At 41.0% G+C, this 24,923-nt stretch overlaps 1 pseudogene; it reads right to left on the reverse strand.

Moving 5' to 3' along the window:
* Positions 1-17,330: 17,330 nt before the first annotated feature.
* Positions 17,331-24,923, reverse strand: part of LOC122806178 — a 72,944-nt pseudogene continuing 65,351 nt past the window's right edge.

Below are 24,923 nucleotides of genomic sequence, written 5' to 3' on the forward strand. Positions count from 1 at the left end.
TTGACTGTGATCTTTAGATATTCTGCAGGTAATTTATCAGTGGCCAGGGTTGTGGATTTAAGCCTAATTAGGTATTTATATATTGTGCTAGTTGGGACAGGCTGTAAGAAGAACAGGCTTTGGTCTCCTGGTACAGAAGATAGGTATGAATGTGAAGTGGGAGAACTACTACTGGTGAGAGCTAGGATGGATTTGGTGAAGTGTTCACTGAATTAGGTGGCAATATTATTGGTGGTGGTGTCAATGTTTGGAGATGGAGTACTGGTCATTCTGTAGGAATTTATTAATGGTAGCCCAGAATTTTTGTGGGTTATTTGTGTTTGGTTTGAATACCTATATAGGGGTTCCTTTTGTCTGTCCTAATTTGTTGTTTTTTTGGCTTTGTTCCTTAGTTCTAGGTATGCCTGTCTATTAGTTTGAGTTTTATTTTGATGCCACAAATCCCATGCTTTATCTCTTTGCTTGAGTAGTAAACGGGTATGTCTGGTCAGCTGGGGGCATAGATGGACTTAGTTCTGACAGTTCAGATAGGGGCAAGATGATTTAGAATGTTTAAAAAAGTGTTATTGAAGTAGTCTACGGCATTTTCCAGATGGGGAGATGAGAGTGGTCTCCAGTTGCATTGATTAAGTGCAAAACAATGCAAAAATTACTCAGCAAGTGTAAAATAATTCAAAAAATTATTCAGCAAGTGGAAATAATGCAAAAATTATTCATCAGTTACTAAAACTTATGCGCATACATGGCGATGGAAAAAGATCCTGATTCAGTTGAAGTCAGTAAATTGAAAGCATCGAAGCATACAGTTTTAGCTTTTAAAATAACTTCTATTAGTACTTAATTTCCTTGCTTCCTTCATCTTTAGTTTAACCAAAACAAAAGACACCGCAGGGACAGTTTTTGGATGTTAATTACAGTATTCATGGTAGTCATGTGTCATTTTTGCAATGCCACAAAAGAATGCTGGCTAAAAACTTCCAGACTGAACTCAAAAATTTTGCTCCATTTAAAGCTGCTCAATATAGTTCACATCCCTTACCAAAGCCCCACGGGACTAGCATTTTCTTAATACTTTAAAAGTAAATCAATACCCCTTACATTAGTGCAAAATAGTCTAGCTAAAGAATTCAGAGTAATTAATAATTACATTATTAATTTATTAAATCATTTGCTAAGCAAGCAAATGAACTTGAATTGATTCTGGCAGACAGTTAACAGTCATGACCAGGCTATAAGGACTAGAGCCATGAAAGTGGATAGATCAGAGTTGATAATCAGCCATCGTGCTTTTGGGAGGTAGGGTGGAACAGAACCCTCCCATAAAGGGGAAGCCATGCAAAATCCACAAAGAGAGTAAGTGGAAGTAATAATTGATACTCGGATCCTGATGCTGTTAGTCAGTTACATTAGTCGCTATGTTGCTTGACCACACTCAAAAATGTTACATTGTTTAGGAAACAAGCATAGGTTAGTTTCTCAAGGAAACAACTCTTGTCATGCTACCACCATGTTTCCACTTTCTTAACACAAAATAAAATGTTACTCAAAAAACTAAAAACCCAGTATTACAGCTGGAAAATGCCTTCAGCATTTTTGACATTGCCTTCTCAGATAACATGCTGCCTGCAGTCCAGTGCTGCACTTTCATGTTACATTTCAGAGAAGAAATCTGAATAATTGTATGACAGCTCTTGTGAGTGATATTACAAAACAGTAAATGGTTAAGGTTACTTTACCTGTCTTTGTCGTGATATGCAGGTGCTCTGCAAAGTAATAGCAGGAATTTGCCAACCAGATGTATTTCCCATGCTTTTTGGGATCTTTGATAATTCTAACATATCTAGTGACATATCCAGGAAAGAGGGCTTCCTTTCTTTGTTCAGTTTAATATAAACACTAAACAGGTTATAATTACTATTATTTCTATTGATATGTCCTTAATTTTGGCCCCAGGTAGACATGACACTACTACTTTTGATCTAACTAATAACAGTTGGTTAATTTTTACAGGTCTTAAACTCTCACATGTAAGTACAAAATGTACCAAGAAAAATATACATCACTTGCAAAGTTAGAACACAACGTTAAATTCCTGACTTCATGATTGTGCCTGAAGCATTCCAGACTCAGAAATTACTCACCCGGGGTATGACATCCTGAGTTCTGATATGATATATAAACAGGCTGGCGACTATGATATTTAATGCTATTGCAGTGTCTTGCCCCGGAGTGAATCTTGTTTTTATTTTTTTTTTTTTGCTGTGTTTGCTTTTTCTGATTGGCATTTTAGCAACTATGTGTTTGTATGAATATTTGCTGTTTATTTTTATATGGTTTCCACGGTTGTTACTTTTCTATTCTGGTGGTATTTGGAGTTTATACTCTAAATATTATGTTGTCGATGTTGGTCATATCAATTAGTTGACATGACTCCTTATGCAGAACATTTCTCTCACTACAAAAACTGATAAAGTCACTAGTTATGAAAGTTTACTACATTTGACCCTTGCATCTACTCCTGATAATATCATAGATGCCAATGGATAGTTCACATCTTCAGCATTCTTTTTCCTATTTGTGATTTGTGCTATCACAGAAACATCAATAAAAGATTAAAATGTTGCTATTCAGAAAGTATGAAGAGACTCAAACCTAAATGTTTCAGTAATGTTCTACACTTTATGATCCGGGTTTTTTTGAATTGACTGTTGCTCCCTGGAGCAATGCAATATTTCAGTTGTATCTTTGTGAAGTACGCCTCCACTTCAGAAGTGCAGCAAAAGAAATTAAAGTCATGATGTCACACAGACATCTGTAACCTAACTGCTACCATTTGAGAGTATCCACTGACTTCCAATGATTTTGTGTGACTAGAGGCCCATTTATGCTACAGTAAAATAAACTATTTTCTGGATCTGTATAAACAAATTCTCCAAAAAAAAAAAAAATCATCATCAATCATTGATTAGAACCTAAAATGTGGCCAAATGTTCAGTACTTTCTCATTTCATCATCTTTCACTCATCCATGATTACTAGTCATATACAACCCCTACAGTGATCCCATGAGCAATCGTTGCCATTCACAGAGTTTACAAGTTAAGTTGGAAACAAAAGTAGATTCTCAGACCTTTGTTCCATATCTGTAACACACACACGCACACACACGCACACACACTCACACACACGCACACACACGCACACACACACACACACACACACACACACACACACACACACACACACACACGCACACACACACACACACACACACACACACTTATGCGCACGCGCACGCACATGCACACACACACACACACACACACACACACACACACACACACACACACACACTCACACGCACATGCACACACTCACACTCACACACACATGCACACGCACGCACACGCACACACACACGCACACACACACACACACACACACACACACACACACACACACACACACACACACACACACACACACACACACACACACACACACACACACACACACACACACACACACACACACACACACACACGTCTGCACGTGCCTGGAGACAATTACTTTATCATGTTGATATGGTCACTTCCTTTGGACTCCCGTTTAGAAATTCAGTTAAGATAATAAGTATCAATATACCATCATTTCAGAGTTTCAGTGCCAGTATTTTGTTCATATTACAAACTGTTATCCTACCTGGTCTTTAAAATCCTTTGCAAACTGAAAGGTTTACCAGCCTCCATGAAAAGGTTTCCACAAGGAGTCTTGAAGGCTGCAGTGAGGTCCATAGCCCATCCTGTATATCACTGGTAACCCACTGCTCAGTCCAAACAAAAAGGTTGGACACAGTTTAATACAGGCCCTTGTGGCACCCCTTCATAAAGAGTGTACCTCAGCTGCTCTCAACCATTGTTTCTCTGTTGTTCTCTTGTCCTGTATCTAAAAAGTCTAGATAAATGCCCGAAAGCTGAGCTTCCCCAGCATCTCATTAATAATAACCTAATATCTAGTGCATAGTATAGTTTTCAGACCTGCTCATGACACAAACACACTCATGCATGCGAACTGTAGCACGTTTGTCAAATCAGTGCTCTTAGACAATGTTAAGTTATCTGGCATGGTCAATCATTCTGAACTGCAGCACGTTTGTCAGATCAGTGCTCTTAGACAACTTTAAGTTATCTGGCATGGTCTATCATCACCACTTCGTGGAATGTCTAGCTTTATATGAGGCTGCCTCAGTGGATGTAAATAGCTTACTAGATGCCTTCAGGGTACAGTGCAATCTGTCAGAAGGGATGATGCAAAGTCTTCCTCCCCAGTGACCCTAGGTGTTAACATGGCTCTGAGCTTGGTACTTTACTCCTCACTATATTTGTTAATGGTATGGTGGAGGACTTTGGTATTGCCAGATTACTTGAGTATACTGATAACTCCACCCCCTCACATGTGATACTTTTGGTTATCCACTCTAAATCACACAGCATATTCAGCTCCATGCTTTTTAACTACAAGGATCCAAGAATGACACTGTTGACCCTATTGTCTCCAAAGTACAAAACCCAAAACCTATTCTAACTAAAGTTGTTGAACTAAAAGGCTTGGTTCTGCAAATGAAAAAAATAAGTACCTCTATCTACTTAGATTGACATGAATAATTAGGCCAGATTTGATAAACATATATGTACTGTATACATTCACTTGAACAAATCAGTTATTCAGATGTCTTTAAAAAGCCAGGGCCTTTTTTACCACTTCCCAGTTTTCGACTTTCTACTGCATGCATTTATCTCCTTCAACCCACATTTTGTGCAGACCTAAACCAACTTCCAAGCTCTCCTTTTTTATGAACTTCAGTAAGTTTTCTACAGAATTCTTTAGATTTGCAGCAGGTCAGCATTTTGGAACCCACCACTGTTTTTCACTTTATAATTTCAGTACTTTGACTTCAGCTAACACCTGCCCCTAATTCGACTTATATTTTCCATATACTGGTAAATGAACTGTTCCTCCTTTGCTCATATGCTGGAATGACACAACCCCATTGTGAGCTTATGCCAGTTCAATGGCTTCTCACACAGAGTTGTCTATTCTCTCTACATAATATCGCTTTGGTTAGTCCTTTTTAAACCATTCTTACTTTTATTGTACATTGCATTTCTTTTTAAATTATTCTTATTTTTATTGTACATTTAATAATGGGTATTTATTAATGCAGAAGCATGGCTGGTTGAACTAGTGCCTTGGGCTGCTACTATGAACCAGCGCCCCACCTCTCCTCAGCTCATCAAATGAATCAAACAAAGAGCAAAATAAATGCACTTCACTGTTATAAGCCGATCTATATTGTAAGCAATTGACCGATTGGCTTAGTACAGCTACATCTATGCTCCCCCAAGCTCTTCCATTGAAGAGCAAAAAAAGATGCTCCTTCTTTGGCACACTAACCAGTTGGCCAGATGCATGACACACACACCCTCCTGCCCCAGCCATTTAAATTCTGTTTCTGTTCCCTGGCCCCAACTCTCCTTCAACATATTTTATTACAAAAAATAATAATAATAATAATAATAATAATTTCTTGTGACTGTAGCAAACCGTTGCTGCAGTTTATTACAGTTTATACCTTGCCTGCATGGATCACTACAGCACTCAGGTTTTGGTTAAACAAAAGAAGTAGAGTGCTCAGGTTTGACTGCAAATGCAATAAGCCGGTATTGCATTAAAGAAAGATCGGGATTATCTGATCCTGTTCCCAATAATTTGCACTAAGAGAAGCTGACCCTCTCACCCCATACTAGTTATGCCACTGCATTAACTGGTAACTATTCTTGATGCTATACATAAAAGCATTAAAAAACCTATCAGGTCTATTGAAGGAGCCCATGAATGTAGTCTGGCCTCTGAATCCAAAGATAAGTCCAAATCATTCTTTAGCTATGTTAGAAGACTGAAACAACTCACCTTACACTGGCCTCCTATTGTGACCCAAATGACTTTGCCAATATCCTTGTGAACAAATTTAGTGACAACCCTTAGACTTCTATTCAAAGCACTGAAATACCGGAATACCTTACTCCAATAAACTCTAAACATCATTTACTGAAAGTGCTCACCAAGACTAAAAATATTTCCTCCACTGGATCTGATGATATACCTGATTGCATAATCAATAGTGTTAAACATGTCCTGGCAAACACTTGCCTCAAACTGTTAAGTTTAGCTATTTTTTTCCTTGATGAGTGGTGCACAGTAGTAGTGATGCCTCTCCATAAGGGTAACCTTATAACTGGCCCAGATAATTACAGACCTAACAGCCTTACAAGCCTCATCTGCAAAGCCATGGACTGTATTATAACTGACCTCATAAACTTTGTTATTAAGAATCTTGTTAAACTTGACCCCCAACACTTTGGTGAAGGGTGGAGCCTGTCTATTTAATCTAGTGATTTTCTTTGAAAGGGTGATAGAGGCTGTAGATGGTGGCTAAGGCCTTCCGGGGGCTATTGTTACATCACCCTATGACACCTAAACCATCCAGAATGAACGCTCCCTAACAAACTCTTGGTGTACTAAAAGATGCTCAAACTAGATGCTAAAATTGTAGTATCACCACTTTAGATAGATAACCTTCCCTCATCATACTGTCAGGGCAATGCACCACCGAAGAAAGAAAATATAGTTGCGGGCCTACCTACTTGGGTTGATAACTCCCTCCCTTTAGACCATCATGTAACAATGCTTGTCAGGAAGTCCTTTTATTAAGCCCATATAATTTCCAAAGGAATATTACTAAGGTGCAAAGATGTAATCACTCCCTTATGCACTCCCCCTTGGGTTGTATCTCACTAAAGCTATCAAACAATTTGAAAGACCCCAAAAGATTATAACCAAAGGGATTATAAGCCTAAAATCCCTAAGCTACCCAGACAGCCTGGAGACGCTATTCCTTTATTCAGTGTCTTACAGACTTTTGTAAAGAGATATCTGTCTTGCTTACTGCAATATTAGAGATGTAACATTACTGGACTTCCTGTTTCTCTGTAAGTCCAGTATCTTTACAAGTGCTAGAACCAGGGACCTAAATCCTCACCAGCAGATAAATATAACACAGAGGAGGAACCTCTGGAAAAAAAAAATTTCCCTGCACATTAATCAGTGTGACTTAGTATCTTCCTTTAAAAATAAACTAGATGACTGCAGGAGGAGGTGCGGCCTGAGGGATGGTACAGGCAAGGCTTGAATGGTCATGAGACTCAGTGACTTTGGAATATCTATGAATCTATGTTGCACAATAAGTCTGTATATAAAAATAAGTTATTTCTTACCATAACGTTCCATCTGAGTTGTTGATCTTCCAGTTATCAGTGATGGGTTCAGTTCTGAGCCCTCAGAACCGAGTCAGCCTTACACCAAGCTTGTGTGCACCAAGAACTCTCGAGCTAAGTTGCTACCCACAATGCCCTTTGCTCAGTTACCTCAGATCGAGTTTGCATGGAACATATAGAAGAAGAAATAAGTCTGAGGCCATCTCTGCTTAGAAACCCTAAGACACCAAAAAGACCCAGAAAATCTGCCAGAAACCTTTGGAGGGGGTCAGTGGGAGGGTGTGATGACTGGAAGAAGATCAACAACTCAGATGGAACATTATGGTAAGACATAACTTCTTTATCTGAAGTTGTTAATCTTCTTCATATTCATCACTGATGGGACCGAGTCCACAGCTACTTGAAGAACCTGGGTGGACTTATGGAAGAACATTCCTGAGAACCATTGAACCAAAGGCGGCTCTTCACCTGGAGATCAGATCCAATTTGTAATGCTTGATAAAGGTATGGGGCTTAGCCCAAATGGCAGCTGCACAAATGTCATCCATGGAAGCTCTAGTGTGGAAGGCAACCAATGTTGCAATAGCCCTAGTGAACTTTGATTTGGCCAGGCTTAGATCCATCCGTAAGCGAATATGAGAAGGCAATGCAATCCCTGAGCCATTTAGACAAAGTAACTTTCAATACTGCACTTCCCATTATAGGACCTGCAAAGGCATTGAAAAGCTGGTCTGACTTGCAAAAGGATTTAGTTCTGTCCAGATAGAAATGTAATTGTCTATGAACATCCAAGGAATGTAGGCAGTATTCTTCCTTGTTAGAATAATTTGGGAAGAACACAGGGAGCTCAATGGACTAGTTAATTGAAAAGTCAGAATCCACTTTGGGGAGAAAGATGAGTTAGTACGAAGTGATATTCTGTCCTTATGAAAGATCAGATAAGAGCTTTTGATACATAATGCTTATAATTCAGAAATGCATCTGGCTGAGGTTATAGCCACCAGAAATATGGATTTCCATGACAGGAATTTTAGATCACATGTCGCAGCCAGTTCAAAAGGGGGCAGAGAAAGAGACTGCAGAACCCAGGACAGATTCCATGCCTCCACCAGATGCCTGATGGGAGGCCTGCTGTGGAAAATACCCTTGAGGAAAGTCTTGCAAAGGTGAGAGGAAATAAGCAGGACTCCATCTGAACCATTACGGAAGTTGGAAACAGCTGCTAGATGGACTCGAATGGTGGAAGCTGATGCCCCATTGTTGAACAGTTCAACCAGGTAATGAAGAATAGAGGCTACAGGGGCTGAGAACGGGTCTAGCTTCTGATTATGTGACCAAATAGAGAATCTCTTCCATTTGTTCCTGTAAAGTTTCCTTGTGGATGGTTTATGAGAGGCCAAGATACTATCACGTATGGGTGAAAAGAGGGTTTCCTGTCTGGCAACTAATGGAAGTGGAGAAACCAAGCGGTCAGCTTGAGAGTGGACAGATTCAGGGGAGTCAGCCCTTGTGGGTGAGATATGAGGTCCTAATGAGTGTCTAGGATCCAAGGAGGTCATAGCAGATGAGGTCGGAGGAAGGGAAATCATACTTGACAAGGCCAGAATGGGGCAATGAGGATCACTTAGCTTCTCAACTGAATAGCTTTCCTTAGAACAAGGAGGATTGGAGGAATTGGAAGATAAGCATAAAGGAGACCCGTGGGCCAGTCATGAATCAAAGCGTCTCTCAGTGACTCCCCGAGAGGGGAAAGAGGGAAAAGTAGCTGCTGCATTTTGTGTTTGAGGGGGAGGTGAAAAGGTTGCAGCATGGCTGGCCCCAACACCTGAACATTTCCGCCGCCACACTCAGGTTGAGAGACCACTCATGAGGACAGAGAATGCATCTGCTTAGCCTGTCCACAATCATGTTGGAGCTCCCCGGGATATGCGTTGTGATCAGAAAGCGGTTGGAAGCCATCGCCCACTGCCAGATTCTCATGGCTTCATGACATAGGGGGTAGGATTTGGTCCCTCCCTGTTTGTTTATGTACCAGACCATGGACATGTTGTCCGACTGGACAGCAATCTTTCCAGACGAAAGGAGCAGATGGAAAGCTTGCAACTCCAATAGCACCACTCTTAACTCCAGGACATTGATATGCAAGTTGACTTCTACATTGGACCACGTGCCTTGGACTGACTTTCCATGGAAGTGGCCCCCCACTCCATCAGGGAAGCATCCGTGGTCACCATGGTGCTGGGCTGGGGAGCCTGGAGGGGGCAACACCAAAGATTTTCGTCTGTATTCATCCACCAGTGGAGATCTTGTTTGCAAGTGTTGGTAATGAGAACTTGTGAGCTTAGGGGGGTGAAGATTGGGTATCCACTGAGCCTGAAGGAGCCATTGTAGTAATCTCATGTGCAGTCTGGCTAGGGAAACAATAGGGGTGGCTGCAACCATAGACCCCAGGGCCTGGAGAACTTCCCTTGCAGACACCTTTCTTCAACAGAGTATCACTTGAACCTGTGCCCTTAATCTCTGAAGCCTGTGAAGAGTAAGGGAGATCAGGCTTGACTGGGTGTTGAATATTCATCATCATCTTTCGGCTTTTCCCGTTAGGGGTCGCCACAGCGGATCATTGTTGTGAGGGTTGAAGGTTGGATTTGTCCTAGTGTATGGTAGTGCCCAGCGACTCCGCTAGAACCAGGGTGTAGCGGAGGGCCCTGACCAGTAGACTCTTGGTGGGGGTGGAGAGGAGCCAATCATCTAGGTATGGAAACACCTGGAATCCCTGAAGTCTCAGATGAGCTGTTACTACTGCCAGGCATTTTGTGAACACTCTGGGGAGCCGTCAAGAGACTGAAAGGCAGGGCTCTGAATTGGTAGTGATTGGCTCCCAACTGGAAGTGAAGGAGGCTCCTGGAGCACTTGTCCATCTTGATATGGTAATACGCATCCCGGAGAGCTAATGAATACATCCACACACCCTCCCGCAGAAAGATAAAGATGGATTAAATCATGACCATGTGGAACTTGGTCTGAACTACTGATTTGTTTAGTTGGCTGAGATCCAAAATGGGCCTCCAGTCCCCTGTCTTCTTTGGCACCAAAAAGAATCTTTAGTGGAACCCTGATCAGCACTGATCTGGGGGGACCTGTTGGATGGCTCATTTTTGACATAGCTTTCGTATTTTGGAAGCTGCCTCCTCCCTTTGACTGGGTGGAACATCAGGAAGGGATTTCAGAGGTCTTGGATAAGATATTAGGGGAATGTGGTAGCCTCTGGTAATGATTCTGTGCACCCACTGATCATTTGTAATAGAGAGCCAGGCAGCTTGGTGCAGAGAAAAACGTGCTCCGACTGCTTCCAGAGGAAAGCAATCGGGCAGCGCTTCTTGAGCGCTGATATGGTCTACCTGAGAAGGAATCTCTGGAGCCCTGGTTCTGGGGACCCCCACTGCCCCGAAAGGGGTGTCTTCCATTATTGGAACCCCCTCTGCCTCTGGGGCAGTCCTCATCACGTGCGTCACGGGAAGGACCTTGAGACTTCTTGTGCCACATCTTCCTGCTCCTCTGATTCCTGGAGAAGGAATGCTGAGGTTTGGAAAAGTAGAGGCCTATGGCAGACAAGGTCTTCCCATCTTGCTCGCACCTGGCTAATGTATCCTTGACCTTAGCACTGAACAGAGCTGATGGTTCAATAGGGGCATTTAAAAAGGAAGACTTGAAGGAGTCCGCGAGGTCACAAATGTGCATCCAGGTATGGCGTCTCATGACTACGCCTGCACCCCCATCCCTAGATGCTCCTTTGGTTGCGTGTGACAGCAACCTCATGGATGAATTGGATATTGACTCTAGGGTGGCAAGTTGGGAAGCAACTTTATCTGGTGCTCCATCCAATACTTGGCCCGCGAGGGTTCCTGAGAGTTCGGAGATAAGATCTCTCTGGAGTCTCATAAAATGTGCCAAAAAGTTCAGAGACCTGACTGCAAATGTTGGTGACACAAAAACTTGCTTTCCTAACCTGTCTACTGCCCAGGACTCTCTGTTGGGTGGGTGGACAGCAGGACTCTCTTCCATAAGGTCCTTTTTCGTGGCTGCTGCCACCACCATAGCATCCACTGGCAAGCCTCTAGACCAATGGGGTTGATCCTCTGGAGGGGAGAGTACCTTGTCTGATCTCCTGGGGATGGCCTCAACAGAGTCTGGGTTCTTCCACACCTGCTGCATGATGAGCTTAACCAACTTATCGGCGGGGGGGGGGGTCACCCAAGAAGTAGAGGGCTGAGAGCGAAAGGCCTGCAGGAATATGGATTCCTCCGAGGAAGGATTGGAGGGCTTCCAGTCACCCCCCCATTTCAAGTTTTCCATGATGTCTCCAAAGGAGACATCATCAAGGGGTGACTGTTGGGATCCTTCCCCATCATCATAGTCCGTATCTTCTTTAAGGGACTCCTCTGGGGAGTCCATGTGTTTCCTCTTACATGCCCTTTTCTGAGGGGTTCTTCAGTGGGAGCATCCGAAGAAGACTCAGAAAGGGAAATACCCTGGACAGGGGTTTCCTGGGCCTTTTACTCTCAGAGTCCTGGGGGGGTGGCCTTTGACAGCTGCGGCTCAGAAGGAACTGGGAGGATAACCGACATGGGAGGATTGCTAGAAGCAAGCACCCTCTCCATCACCCAGAAAGCAGGCCCACCCGAAGAAGAGTGGGAGCCTGGAACCAAAGAAGACAAAATCAGAACCAGAGTCACACCCCATTCCACATGGTCCACCCCCGGGGAAGGAGCTTTAAGCAAACTCGGGGCAGTAGTCACTCTTGGATCTGAAGTCGGGACCGACAACAAAGTCGGAACCAAGACACCCCCCCCAAGCATGAGATTGAGGGATGGTGGTTTCTGATGGAACCAACACCCAAAGGGGCCTCGGGGCCTCAGACATTGTCATTGTTGGCACTGAGGAAGAGGGTCCTCTCAAAAACATCAGGTATATGAGCCTTGGAACTGAGGGGTCCAAGGGAGGAGAGTATGTAGGGGTCAGCGGAGTGATAGACCCAAAGCCTGGAGTGGGAAAGGGTCTAGGCAAATTCCCCTGGCGGTCAGCAGCTGGTCAAAGAGGTGCACCACATCTAATTTTGAAAGGCTCCTGGTGGATCTTACCGATGCTCCTGAGGGGGAATCAGGCTGGTCCAAAAGGAGCTGCAGACTTGTCCGGCAAACAGGGCCACAGATGACGAGTATCAGGTCCATGGTGTATCATAAAATGGCACTGACGATTCCAACTTAGAAACTGGAAACAACGGAATGGTTGGAAACAAGAATGGGCTCGGAGCCAAGGTCACAACAGGGGTGGATGTCAAGAACGGCTCAGAAGTTGTTATTGGAACCGACATCAGAGCGGAGATGGGTGACATCTGTGCCAAGACAGAGACAGACAAACTGGTAGGAACTGAGCTAGTACATGGCGCCATAGTCATTGGTGCTGAGATAAGCACCGACGAGGCGACCTTGGTAAGCTTCACTGGAGCCGAACTCAGAACCGATGTAGTTGGAACTGAGGAGGCAGTATGGTGCTCGGAGGAAGAATTTTGGGCCTTGTGCTTATGGCTTTTACCTTTGTCACCGGCTGGTGAAGAGGGGTCTGAGCGAGGACATTTCTTGTCCACAGAAGGAGGGGATGAGACCTCTGTCGCAGAAATAGCCTCCAAAAAAGGCAAAGAAAGCAGGCCCTTCAGAATAAATTTATTCGGATGTTTATTCAGCATCCGCTGACTGAAGCTAGCACAAATATCACTTGGGGGTTTCGACGACAAATGCAGAACCCCCAAACAGTACACACACTCTTCATGAAGGTCGCTATTCGGAAGTTTACCACTGCAAGACGAGCAGTGTTTAAACTCCGTAATTCCCGTCATCTCAGACATAACAGAACACACTCTCACACAAATGGGAAAAAGTGAGGAAAGTGACGAAAATGAAGAAAGTAAAGAGACAGGAAATACCAACAATGGTAATAAGATACCACAAGGGTAGAAAGTTCAAAATACCAACAATGGTAATAAGATACCACAAGGGTAGAAAGTTCAAAATACCAACAATGGTAAGATACCACAAGGGTAGAAAGTTCAAAATACCAACAATGGTAATAAGATACCACAAGGGTAGAAAGTTCAAAATACCAACAATGGTAATAAGATACCACAAGGGTAGAAAGTTCAAAATACCAACAATGGTAATAAGATACCACAAGGGTAGAAAGTTCAAAATACCAACAATGGTAATAAGATACCACAAGGGTAGAAAGTTCAAAATACCAACAATGGTAATAAGATACCACAAGGGTAGAAAGTTCAAAATACCAACAATGGTAATTAGATACCACAAGGGTAGAAAGTTCAAAATACCAACAATGGTAATAAGATACCACAAGGGTAGAAAGTTCAAAATACCAACAATAGTAATAAGATACCACAAGGGTAGAAAGTTCAAAATACCAACAATGGTAATAAGATACCACAAGGGTAGAAAGTTCAAAATACCAACAATGGTAATAAGATACCACAAGGGTAGAAAGTTCAAAATACCAACAATGGTAATAAGATACCACAAGGGTAGAAAGTTCAAAATACCAACAATGGTAATAAGATACCACAAGGGTAGAAAGTTCAAAATACCAACAATGGTAATAAGATACCACAAGGGTAGAAAGTTCAAAATACCAACAATGGTAATAAGATACCACAAGGGTAGAAAGTTCAAAATACCAACAATGGTAATAAGATACCACAAGGGTAGAAAGTCCAAAATACCAACAATGGTAAGATACCACAAGGGTAGAAAGTTCAAAATACCAACAATGGTAATAAGATACCACAAGGGTAGAAAGTTCAAAATACCAACAATGGTAATAAGATACCACAAGGGTAGAAAGTTCAAAATACCAACAATGGTAATAAGATACCACAAGGGTAGAAAGTTCAAAATACCAACAATGGTAATAAGATACCACAAGGGTAGAAAGTTCAAAATACCAACAATGGTAATAAGATACCACAAGGGTAGAAAGTCCAAAATACCAACAATGGTAAGATACCACAAGGGTAGAAAGTTCAAAATACCAACAATGGTACGAAAGGGATACCTGTGAGTAGAGTGGAGTATATAAAGATATCAAAGAACAAGCAATAAATGAGAAAAAACTTTTACAAAAACTTGTAAATATATAAGATAAACCACTTTGCTGGAGAGCTTGGTGAAACGCTGCTATATGGCTGTGCGGCAAACGAGATCTGAGGTAAATGAGTAAAGGGCATTGTGAGTAGCAGCTTAGCTCGAGAGTTTTTGGTGCATGCAAGGTTGGTATAAGGCCGACTCGGTTCTGAGGTCTCAGAACCGAACCCATCAGTGATGAATAGGAAGAAGATTAACAACTTCAGATCAACTGTTCCTTGAGCTCCAGTAGTCAAACAAAAATTGGTATTGTCCAGATGGATATTCTTGTCATCAAATGTAAATAAGAACATGTTCTTCCTAATATTACAGTGTATTTCCCAACCCCTTGATTTTAATTGAATACTTCACAGAGCACTTGGGTAGACCTTCACATTATTTATCTGAAACTGGTATTTGAAAATGAAAGGTAAAGTGCTGCAAAACAGATTACTAGTGAGTGATAGTGTAATTATTTAACTGCATTCTATTAACTTATCAAATATACCCCATTAAATAGTGTCTCTGTTACTAGCAGAGTGAAGACTGACAAAGTCTGTGCCTGTAGGCTGGACTTATCCATCTTCCCTTAAACATATAAAAAGGGACACATGAATTGTATAAGAATTGTGCTTGTTAGCATTAAAAAGAAATTTCCATGATCAGTTGTACCAAAAAAATCTAACTATAGTTCTTGCACTACTCTAAAAGGCTTGGCACGCTTCAGGATATCCAGTTATCATATAAGAAATCCTGCCTTGGGTTGTAGTCGGAACAGGACAGATTCATGTGCCATTGCCCATAAGAAATGCAAATAACTATGTTTCTATAATGATATGTTCCCAACACTGCAATACGTTGCTTTCAGAATGTGCCTTTTTGAATGTAAAGAAAAAAAGTGAAGTTGAATTAAGGTGAACATCCAGTAACATGATTGCCTTTATGTGACTTCTTTTTCTGATGAAGTTACAGGATTTAGGCAGCTCTGAAGTTACAGGATTTAGGCAGCTTTCTCCCTCTCTTTTTTTCCCCAATGTTGCATTTCTACATACAATGACACTGTACTTGGTTTAATGAATGCCTTTCACTCTCAGTGTTAATATTTCCAACCCTTAACTATGAGAAGTAAATGGATACAAGCCACGTGGCCCAAAGGTAAAGAAAAGTGCAGTGACTTGTAAAGAAAATAAAAAGGCTTTTACAGGGTAACATTTCACTGTTAGTAGGGACTGCTAGACTGAGTGACTTACATATTCAAAGAACCAACACTCTTCAGTCTATTCTGAGAGATGGCATTTTTTCAGATGGAATCACTTGCTATGTATTGGCAGATGCAGAATGCTGGACCTCATTAAATGCTGAATTTTAAGACCCCCACTGGAATAACAAATGACCTGTGTTGTTACTGCCAACAAAGAAATGTCACCATGTAGCACATGTGGGAGAGCTTGTACAGGCTGAAGGCAGACATCAAAATAAACTTCATTTACTTTAGTGTCAGGAAGAATCATAACAAAGAGCCTGAAATGACATCATGACTCCCAGTCACCAAACAATGCCGTGACTGTGATGCCTTGAAACCCTTTGTCATTGTGCAGGGCAGCTACTCATGAGAGCCTGAAGCTATCAAGTAATGTTTTAATCAGAAACTGCTTTCCTGATGAGGTACATGTGACTGCCTCTCAAAATGTGCAGTGAACAGCTCTTGATTGAGAAACAAATGTGTTCAAATACAGAAAGCAGGTGTTTGTGAAAGGAATACAGGAACAGACATAAATTCAGAGAGAAAGACACAAAAAAGAAGATGGGAGAAACAGAGACAGATGACAGGTTTCCTGTTAAGAAAGAGACTATTTTTATGCACTGCTGGTACATTATGAAAGGCAGTTTATAAAACCAAAAGAACACAAAGAAATGTAGGTCATTACTTGTTTTTTTTTCCCCTCTCTTTACATGAACTATTGAATTAATCATTAAAAGAAACAGCCTTTGTTAAGCATGGTAATATTTTTATCACATTGGCAGTGTCTGTATGTTTCTTCCAATTGTTAAGGAATGACTAACTAAAATACTGTTTAGTCATGATTAATGCTAACAGAACAAATCTGCACTCTATAATATTCAAAACTGGAGATTTTCATTTAACTACATGAGTTGATCTGACAGTCTTAGGACTCCAGCTTTATTTTCAGCATGGGTGTGTCTAACTGAAAGAACCACACAGCAACCACAATACCATACTATGTTATAATTCCTGACCACTGTCTTTTGCAGTTCCATGCCATTCAGTTTTACATTTACAAACATCTTTTTGTGGAGTTACTCTGCTTACATGGTTGTCTGTTTCAAACTGTAATGACAGGCCTTAAAATTCTGGATATAGAAAAATCAACATGCTTAGAGTTTGTGGTAATGGATGGTGGGTGGGGAAGTTTATATTGACAAAAGTTGCTAGTGGTAGTGCCTATGTTTCTTTTGCAGCAGTTCCTCCTTAGCTATGTCCTGAGGCACATAGAAACTGTAACCAATGTAAACAGCATTAATTATTTCATAGTAGCCAAACAAAAAAAATTCTTCTGGAAAAGTATATGAAAAACATCTTCACTTTGAATGCAGGAGTTTAAAAGGCGATACACTGCTTGAAATATTTACAACACTGCAATAATTAAAACATTCTTCAGTAATTGAGATTACATAACATATACAATTTAACTGCTGTAGCATAGAGCACATAGTATAAAGAATGCATATCAGTTACGAATTAAAGTAATGAGTCACAAACCACCTTAATACATCATGCAGACCTGTGCTCAATTCCCAGGGAAATGCTGCCGGTCCATTATGTGAATCAGCAGGTCATCTAGTGTTACTAGTTCATTTGAGAACTCACACTTGTGCTTAATCTGTCTGAACTGTTACAAGAAAAAAAAAAAGTTAAATGTGCACATGATACATGAGTGTATCATAGATGTACATGTAATGAATTTCACCGAAACACCCAAACCCTGAAGATCTAGGCATTAAACACAGAATGCCAACAATGCAAATGTCTACACAGTGCAACACATGTGCCAAGGAATATACTCTGTGCATGCAAATTGTACTTAAAAAAGAAAAGTAAAAAACATAATTTTTTGCAGGGTGGGAAAGAACCCTGTACATCCCATGTGGGAGTGCTGCATCCCCCACAATTCCTTTTAATTATATATACTGACTCTGAGATTGTACAATCTCAGGAAAAGGGCATATTTTCTGACCCTGAGAATTGTGCCATCTCACATACCTGTTGACCCCATCTAGTTAGTCAACCAAATTTTGTCGACTAAAAAGATGTTGTCAAAATTCAGGGTTCATATATCTCCATCCATCCTCAATCCATTTTTCCCATTTTGCACACAGGGTCGGGGCATCACTTCAGCCGTAACAATCATCTTGAGCCAAGGTTTAAACCACCGGGTGGCTAGCCTCACCGTGGTAGTTCATCCATACCACTCAATTGCACACACACTCGCACTGAAAGTGAAGGAAAATATTGAGCTTTTTAAGAGGGATGTAGTAAGAATTCTAAGAAAATCATAAATTGAGTACAATTAAAATTTTTACATTGATACATTTAATGGAAATTTTAAAAGAATTTTCAAAATGTGTATTTTGAGAGACAAATGGATCTAAGGAAGTCCAAAAGGCAGATATTCGAAAGGTGGATTTACATTTATAGTCAATACCTAATTTATAGTCATCTTAGAAAAGGATAACTATTTTCTAAACTCCTTGTGCTAGTGAAGGTCTAGGTGGTGATAAGCTGAGCAGAGTAGATCTGACTTGCTATGTGCTCTCAGCAGCAGTCTGCTGTGCATCGTGTGGGATCTAAGCATTTCTGACATATCCCTCCAGTGAATTCTGTGCCTGTCCTAGGGCCTCCTTCCAGTAGGTCATACCTGGTGTATCTGTCACAGAAGGCCTCCAAAAGTCTAGTGGCTACATGTTTAGATCCTTTCAGATCACCAAGGTCCTCACTCTATCAAAGGGAATGAGCCAAGCTAGTCTGACAAAGAATGTCATTTCTATTACTTATCTTTGGGCTGTCATCTTTTTGGCCATTACCCAAAGCTTGTGTTTGTAGCTGAGGATATAGACATAGACTGACTTGTAAATGAGAGTTGTGAGCTAGGACTACATTCTCCCTTCATCACCATTGTTACAATAACTGTAATCTTATCATCACTGCAGCCATGTGTGTGTCAGTTACATGATGCTCGCAATTTTTGTGTATTATCAAGCTAACTCTTCCACCTGAGACAGTTGCTTTTCTCCCACCTACTTGGACAGAGCCATGACCTCTGATCCTCTGATTTGGAGGTGATGACTTTCACAATTGCTATACTCTCAGCAGCAAATCACTCTAGTGTTTGCTGAAGATCAGACACTTGACACTAAGAGAACAACATCATCTGCAAACAACAAAAATGTGACCTTCACATGACAAAACTCTAGAACTGGAGCACATCCTCCTGTCCATTTTTGAAAACGAGGACCATCACACCAGTTTGCAAGTCCACAAGTATTGTCCCCACCATCCACACAACCACACTCTTCAACATTGTTGCCCAAGAAATCTGGACAAAGTGGGGGGGGGGGACAAAATCAGGAGTTATTTAAATAATGTTCTAATTTAGTTTAAAAACTGAGAGGTACACACAAAAAATAGAAAAAGCCCATTAGCCACAGCACACTAATACTGTCTTTCATTCTTGCCAAACAACCCCTCACCATAAATCTTAGAAATTTCTTAACCATAACTAAACTTCTGATTCAGTATTTTTTACAGCTGGTAAATGTATTTGCTGATAATATCTTGATTGTCCTATCCTTCCCTTCTAGTGCTGGACTTTCGAACCTTTCTTCAATTCTACAGAATTTCTCTCGGGTATGTAACTTTAAAATCACTGCTTCTAAGATACAAGTCCCATTTTGGTTATATACTCCATTCATTAAAGAAGATTATTTACAAGATAATTTGTCAGCATTTACTACTGAATATTATAGCATACTTTCTGTCAGAAGAAAAATTTCAAACAAGTCGCATCTGCCTCAGGTGATGAATTTTCCTTTATTAGCAGCTAACCAGATTACACAGCATGTTGGCCAAGATGTCCCGTATGGACTGATCTGATCTCCTCTGATCTGCTCAACTTGTTTACTGACATCAACTTTTATACTGCAAGCAAAACAACTTTTTGTTACATTTCTGACCGTTGACAGTTGGCTACGAAAAACATATAGGAAAAACATGTTTATCACAAATTACCTCAAACCCTCAGCTAGTACAGAATGTTCAAGAAGTACACAATGTTCAATTCAACAACGGTAGCTCAAATTTTCCAGGACACACAGCCTGCCCCAGTAAATTAACTCTTACTCGGCTGTGCGTCCTTATCCCAAGCTTCACTGAGCTATAACCAAATCTCTTTATTCTGAAATGCAGAAAACAAAAATATCATTCAGGTTCATAAGCAATGCTGCATTTTGTTCACAGATGAGGCCCATCTTTGATAGGCATATCCCAACAAATAACATGTTCACTTTGCAAGAACAGGAAAAAGACAAATAACAGTATGTTTTAAAACTTTTTCTCTTAACATTTCCCCCCTGAAAACACTTTTATTTGTCTTTTATTTCAGCAATATATGGTAAAAACTAAGTTTTTCTTTTCATACATTACTTCATTGGCAAGACAAATTTTTAAACTTCAAAAACATTTGCAAAGAGTCACATTTCAATGTATTCACTTTCACCAGTCTGTTGCAATTGCTGGTACATCGTCTTCATAACAGCAGTATCAACCAGTCTTTGTAGAAGACCTCTGATACAGGGTATACAACAACAACCACATACCACCATGATAGCCACAGCGACTCCAACGGACACCAGGAATCTGCTGATGAGATGACTCCATTTTCCAAACCACGCTTGTAGAAAATCTGTAAAGGGATTATTTACCCCAGAGTTCTCTGCCAATTCTTCGGATAACATCTCCAAACCTTTCAAAGTTCGAGTGATACTTCCATCAGGCGCAGTGTTGTTCAGAATATATGTACAACAGAAAGTCCCAAACATCTTGCAAACTCCTCCTTCTTTGGCCAGGAGCATATCCAACGCAATTCGATTCTGCCATGCCACCTACGAAGTGGCCTCCAGTTGTTCAGCAATTCCTTTCAATACATCTTTGGTATAGTTCACAAAACGCTGCTGGTTATAGTAAATGTAGTTGATCCAGTCCACATTCTTATTAGGTTGAATCCAGACAAAGATGGATGTAAAACCAGCTGCTATTTGGTTTATTGCTTTGTATTCATCAGGTACGCCTCTTGGTACGCCAATGCTATCGATGTAGACACCGTTATCAAAAGATTGCTTCGGTGCCTCTCTTTTTCTCCTACTCAACCACTTCGGCTTTATTTCGAGTTCTCTTACGAAATTGCTTGCTGGAACTGGAAAAATGTAGAATGGCAGAATTAACTTTACAAGTTCCAGGGAATCATAAGCCTTGATCTGAGTTTGTTGTCTCCACATAACTACCATATGTCTGCTAAACTATGAGTTTGGTTCTCCAGAAATGGATTCTCATTGCCATTCATAGTAACATTGCAATAGTTCTGTCCCATATTGCCATAATTTTTCCCTGTGCCATCTCTGGAAATGCACATATACAAACCTGGATTGGAAATCGCTGCAGGCGGTTTCTCAACTTTGCTTATGACCAGAAAACGCTGACTTTCATCTTTGCATTTATCTTCAGTTTTGTTGAAGAATAATTTCAACAGACACGTTAGGTTACCTTCATCTTGCATCAATGGGACTGTTGCTAATTGCTGTTTACCTTCAGCACAAAAAATACAGTTCTCACGATGTGCTTCTCGGGTACTATATCTAACCCAAGATAACCATTCATTATGGTGTACGAATCCCGTCTCGAGTAACAATTGTTCTTCTTTTGTGAAGGCAAAATCTGCTTTATTTGTAGCATTCTTAAGGCTTTGTACTTTAAGTTGGAGAGTCCCCAAAGGATCAGTTCTAGTTGGAAAAGACACTCCGATTCCATAAACTCCTGAATCACTTTCTTGTGGTGACACAATGGTTATAGCAACTACTCCGGTACCTTGGAAATGCGCAATTTTTATTCTTTGTTGCCTGCTTTTATCTTTCTCTGGTATCCCTGCACCACTTGTTTCCCATCCATTCACATCTGTTGACCACAAAACACTTGACCAGGACGTACAGTCTTTATTGCACAAGTATTTTGCACGAGTCAAGAAATTATCATTGTTCCATTTAGAACAGTCCAAAATTCCTTCACAAAGTTTCACCTTAAACACAGTAGTAACACCTGTTTGCACTTGCAGCACCACCATTCCTTTTTCTCTTGCAACTGTTCCTTCTCGTATGGACATATTTACTTTCGCCACCAAAATCATCATCATGTGACAGTTCAAGTACCAGTTGAACATGGCCAGCCTCCCTAAGGACTACCTCGCGCCACTGGTTTCTTCACTGGGTTTGAGACGAACTAACCCCTATTGGGCTAATCCCCCTTTGTAGCCACTTTGTGCTCAGAGGTCTGGTGGAGTTTGACCAATATCAATGGCAGAAGGAAGAGCCTTGAGTTTTTTACAGTGGGTGATATGAATCCACGAAGTCCTCTCAGAGATCTTTACAGCCGTAGGTGTCGAGATAAGTACTTGGTATGGGCCTTCCCACCTGGGGGATGACCAATTCTTTCTCTTCACAATTTGGATCCACACCCAGTCCCCGAGTGCCACGCTTAACAAGGTTTCATTTCTGGAATCTGCAAAGGAGTCATTGGTTACAAGAGATTTGACATTTAGCAGCTTCTTCATATAATCTGCTAGATCCTTACCCCCCTCACGTTCCGCTGGCAACAATCCTTGCCACTGCGGGATGTAACATGGTCTCCCAAACAAAAGTTCAAATGGTGTAAGTCCTTTGTAGGAAGGTGAGATTCACATGTACAGGAGTGCCAACAGAAGGCACACAGTCCATGACCTATGTGTTTCTGCCATTAGTTTGCGGAGCTTACTCTTCAAGACACAGTTGTGTCTTTCCACCAGTCCAGCTGATTGGGGATGGTAAGCACAATGATTTTTGAGATCAATTTGAAACACTTGACCCAATTTCTGAACAATCTGGTTAACAAAATGAGACCCATTATCACTGTAAATGCGTCTTGGTAGGCCAAATCGGGGAATTATTTCTGTAGTCAAAAGCTTTGCTACTGTTTGTGCATTTGGATGCTTCACTGGAAAAGCTTCTACCCATTTAGAAAAAGTATCAATAATGACCAAACAGAACCTTTTTCCCTCTGAGGGTGTCAATTCAATAAAGTCCATACAGAGTGTGTGGAATTGATATGGAGGGGTAGGGAATGCCTGCTGAGACTTTTTAACTTCCCCCTGAGCATGATACTTTGCACATAATAAACAAGATAAACAGAATTGCTTTGCATAAGTTGAAAACCCTTTACACCAAAACACCTTAGACACTATTTGAATCATCGTCTGTACTCCTACATGGGCAGGTCCATGGCTAACCAATGCCGCATACCTAAAAAGGTTTGAGGGTAATACCATTTTGCCATCTGATGCCCTATACAACCCATCCTGTTGAGTGATACCATATTTTACCCAATGACATTTATCCTTCTGTGTCGTCAATGTTTGCATTACTTTTAGTGTCTCTAAGTCTAAGAGGTGTCCGGGCTCCAAATCATTATCATGTAAAAGCAAATCATTTTCTTGAGCTGCCCTTTTTGCAGCCATATCAGCAAGGGCATTTCCCCTGGAGACAGGATCTTTTCTGTTGGTATATGCGGAACATTTACATATCGCTATCTGAAGTGGTAGTTGCACTGCATCTAACAACTGTAAAATTAAAACTCTGTGATTTATTGGTTTGCCTGTCGCAGTAACCATTCCCCTATTCTTCCATAGTTGAGTGAAAACATGTACAGTGGAGAAAGCATATTGACTATCTGTATAAATTGTCACTTTTTTACCCTCCCCTAAGGTACAAGCTCGAGTCAAAGCCACCAACTCAGCTGCTTGTGCAGAATAAATGTTTGACAATCCTTTTGCCTCCAAAACTTCAGTTTCTGTGGTGACAGCATACCCTACTAGTGTTTTTCCTACAGTGTCTTTCTTTGCTGATCCATCTACAAACAAAACAAGATCAGAATCTATCAATGGAATATCCGTTAAATCTGGTCGGGGAAGTACTTTGTCATGAATGCTTTCTAAACAAACGTGTGGAGTACCTTCTTCTTCTGGAGTCGGCAAACATGTCACCGGATTAAGAGTAGTACATCTTTCTATGGTCATATGAGGCTGTGTCAACAGCACTGTCATACACGACAAATGTCGACTAGGAGATAAAAAGGTTATCTTATCTTGCAAAAGTATAGTAGCTACTGAATGTGGAACCCGCAATTGTAATGGGTGAAACAAAACTAATGATGCTGAGGCTTGTACTGCCATGGCAGCCACCACCATGGCTTGAACACAATGCTGCAATGCCCTTGCAACAGGATCTAATCTGGAGGAGTAGAAAGCTATCGGCCTCTGTTTATCCCCATGTACTTGTACCAGAACCAAAGTCATATATCTTCCCTTACAATCAACCATTTGTACAAACGGCTTAGAATAGTTCGGAAAACCCAAAACAGAGGATCCTGCTATCAATAGCTTAATTCTAATAAATGCCTGTATTGCCTTATTTGTCCACTGTATATTATTCTTAGCCGCCATGGGAGTATCATAGATCAGTGCGGTCAATAGCCCTACTTCCTCAGCATAGTTAGGGATCCCACTTCTACAAAAATTAATCACATCTAAAAAGGACATCATCTCCCACTTAGTCGTAGCATAGGTGCCTCAAGAATTGCTTGTTTTCTTTTGTTCTCCAATTGTCTACCTGCCTGTGAAATTAAATAACCCAAGTACTTTACTTGTGCTTTCCACAATTGTACCTTTTCTTTAATTATCTTATGTCCCTGCTCAGCTAAAAAACTAAGAAGGGCAAGGGTATCCTTTCTACAACTTTCCTGCGTGGGTGAGGCCAACAAAATATCATCTACATACAACAGAACCTGGCTTCCCTCTGGGGGAACAAACTGAGCTAAATTTGCAGCCATTTCTTGTACGAATATTGTCGGACTCTCACAATAGCCCTGTGGCAATCTGGTGTAGGTGTATCTTTTATCTTGATAAGTGAATGCAAACCAAAATCTAATCTCCTTATGTAGTGGTATGGAGAAAAAGGCATTGCTTATATCTATGACAGAAAAATATCTGTGCTGAGGTAATAAATCATTAAGTAATGTATAGGGG

The sequence above is a fragment of the Protopterus annectens genome, chromosome 7.part0 (genome assembly GCF_019279795.1).
Source record: "Protopterus annectens isolate FY-2018-M chromosome 7.part0, PAN1.0, whole genome shotgun sequence".
In the NCBI taxonomy this organism is placed as follows: domain Eukaryota; kingdom Metazoa; phylum Chordata; order Ceratodontiformes; family Protopteridae; genus Protopterus; species Protopterus annectens.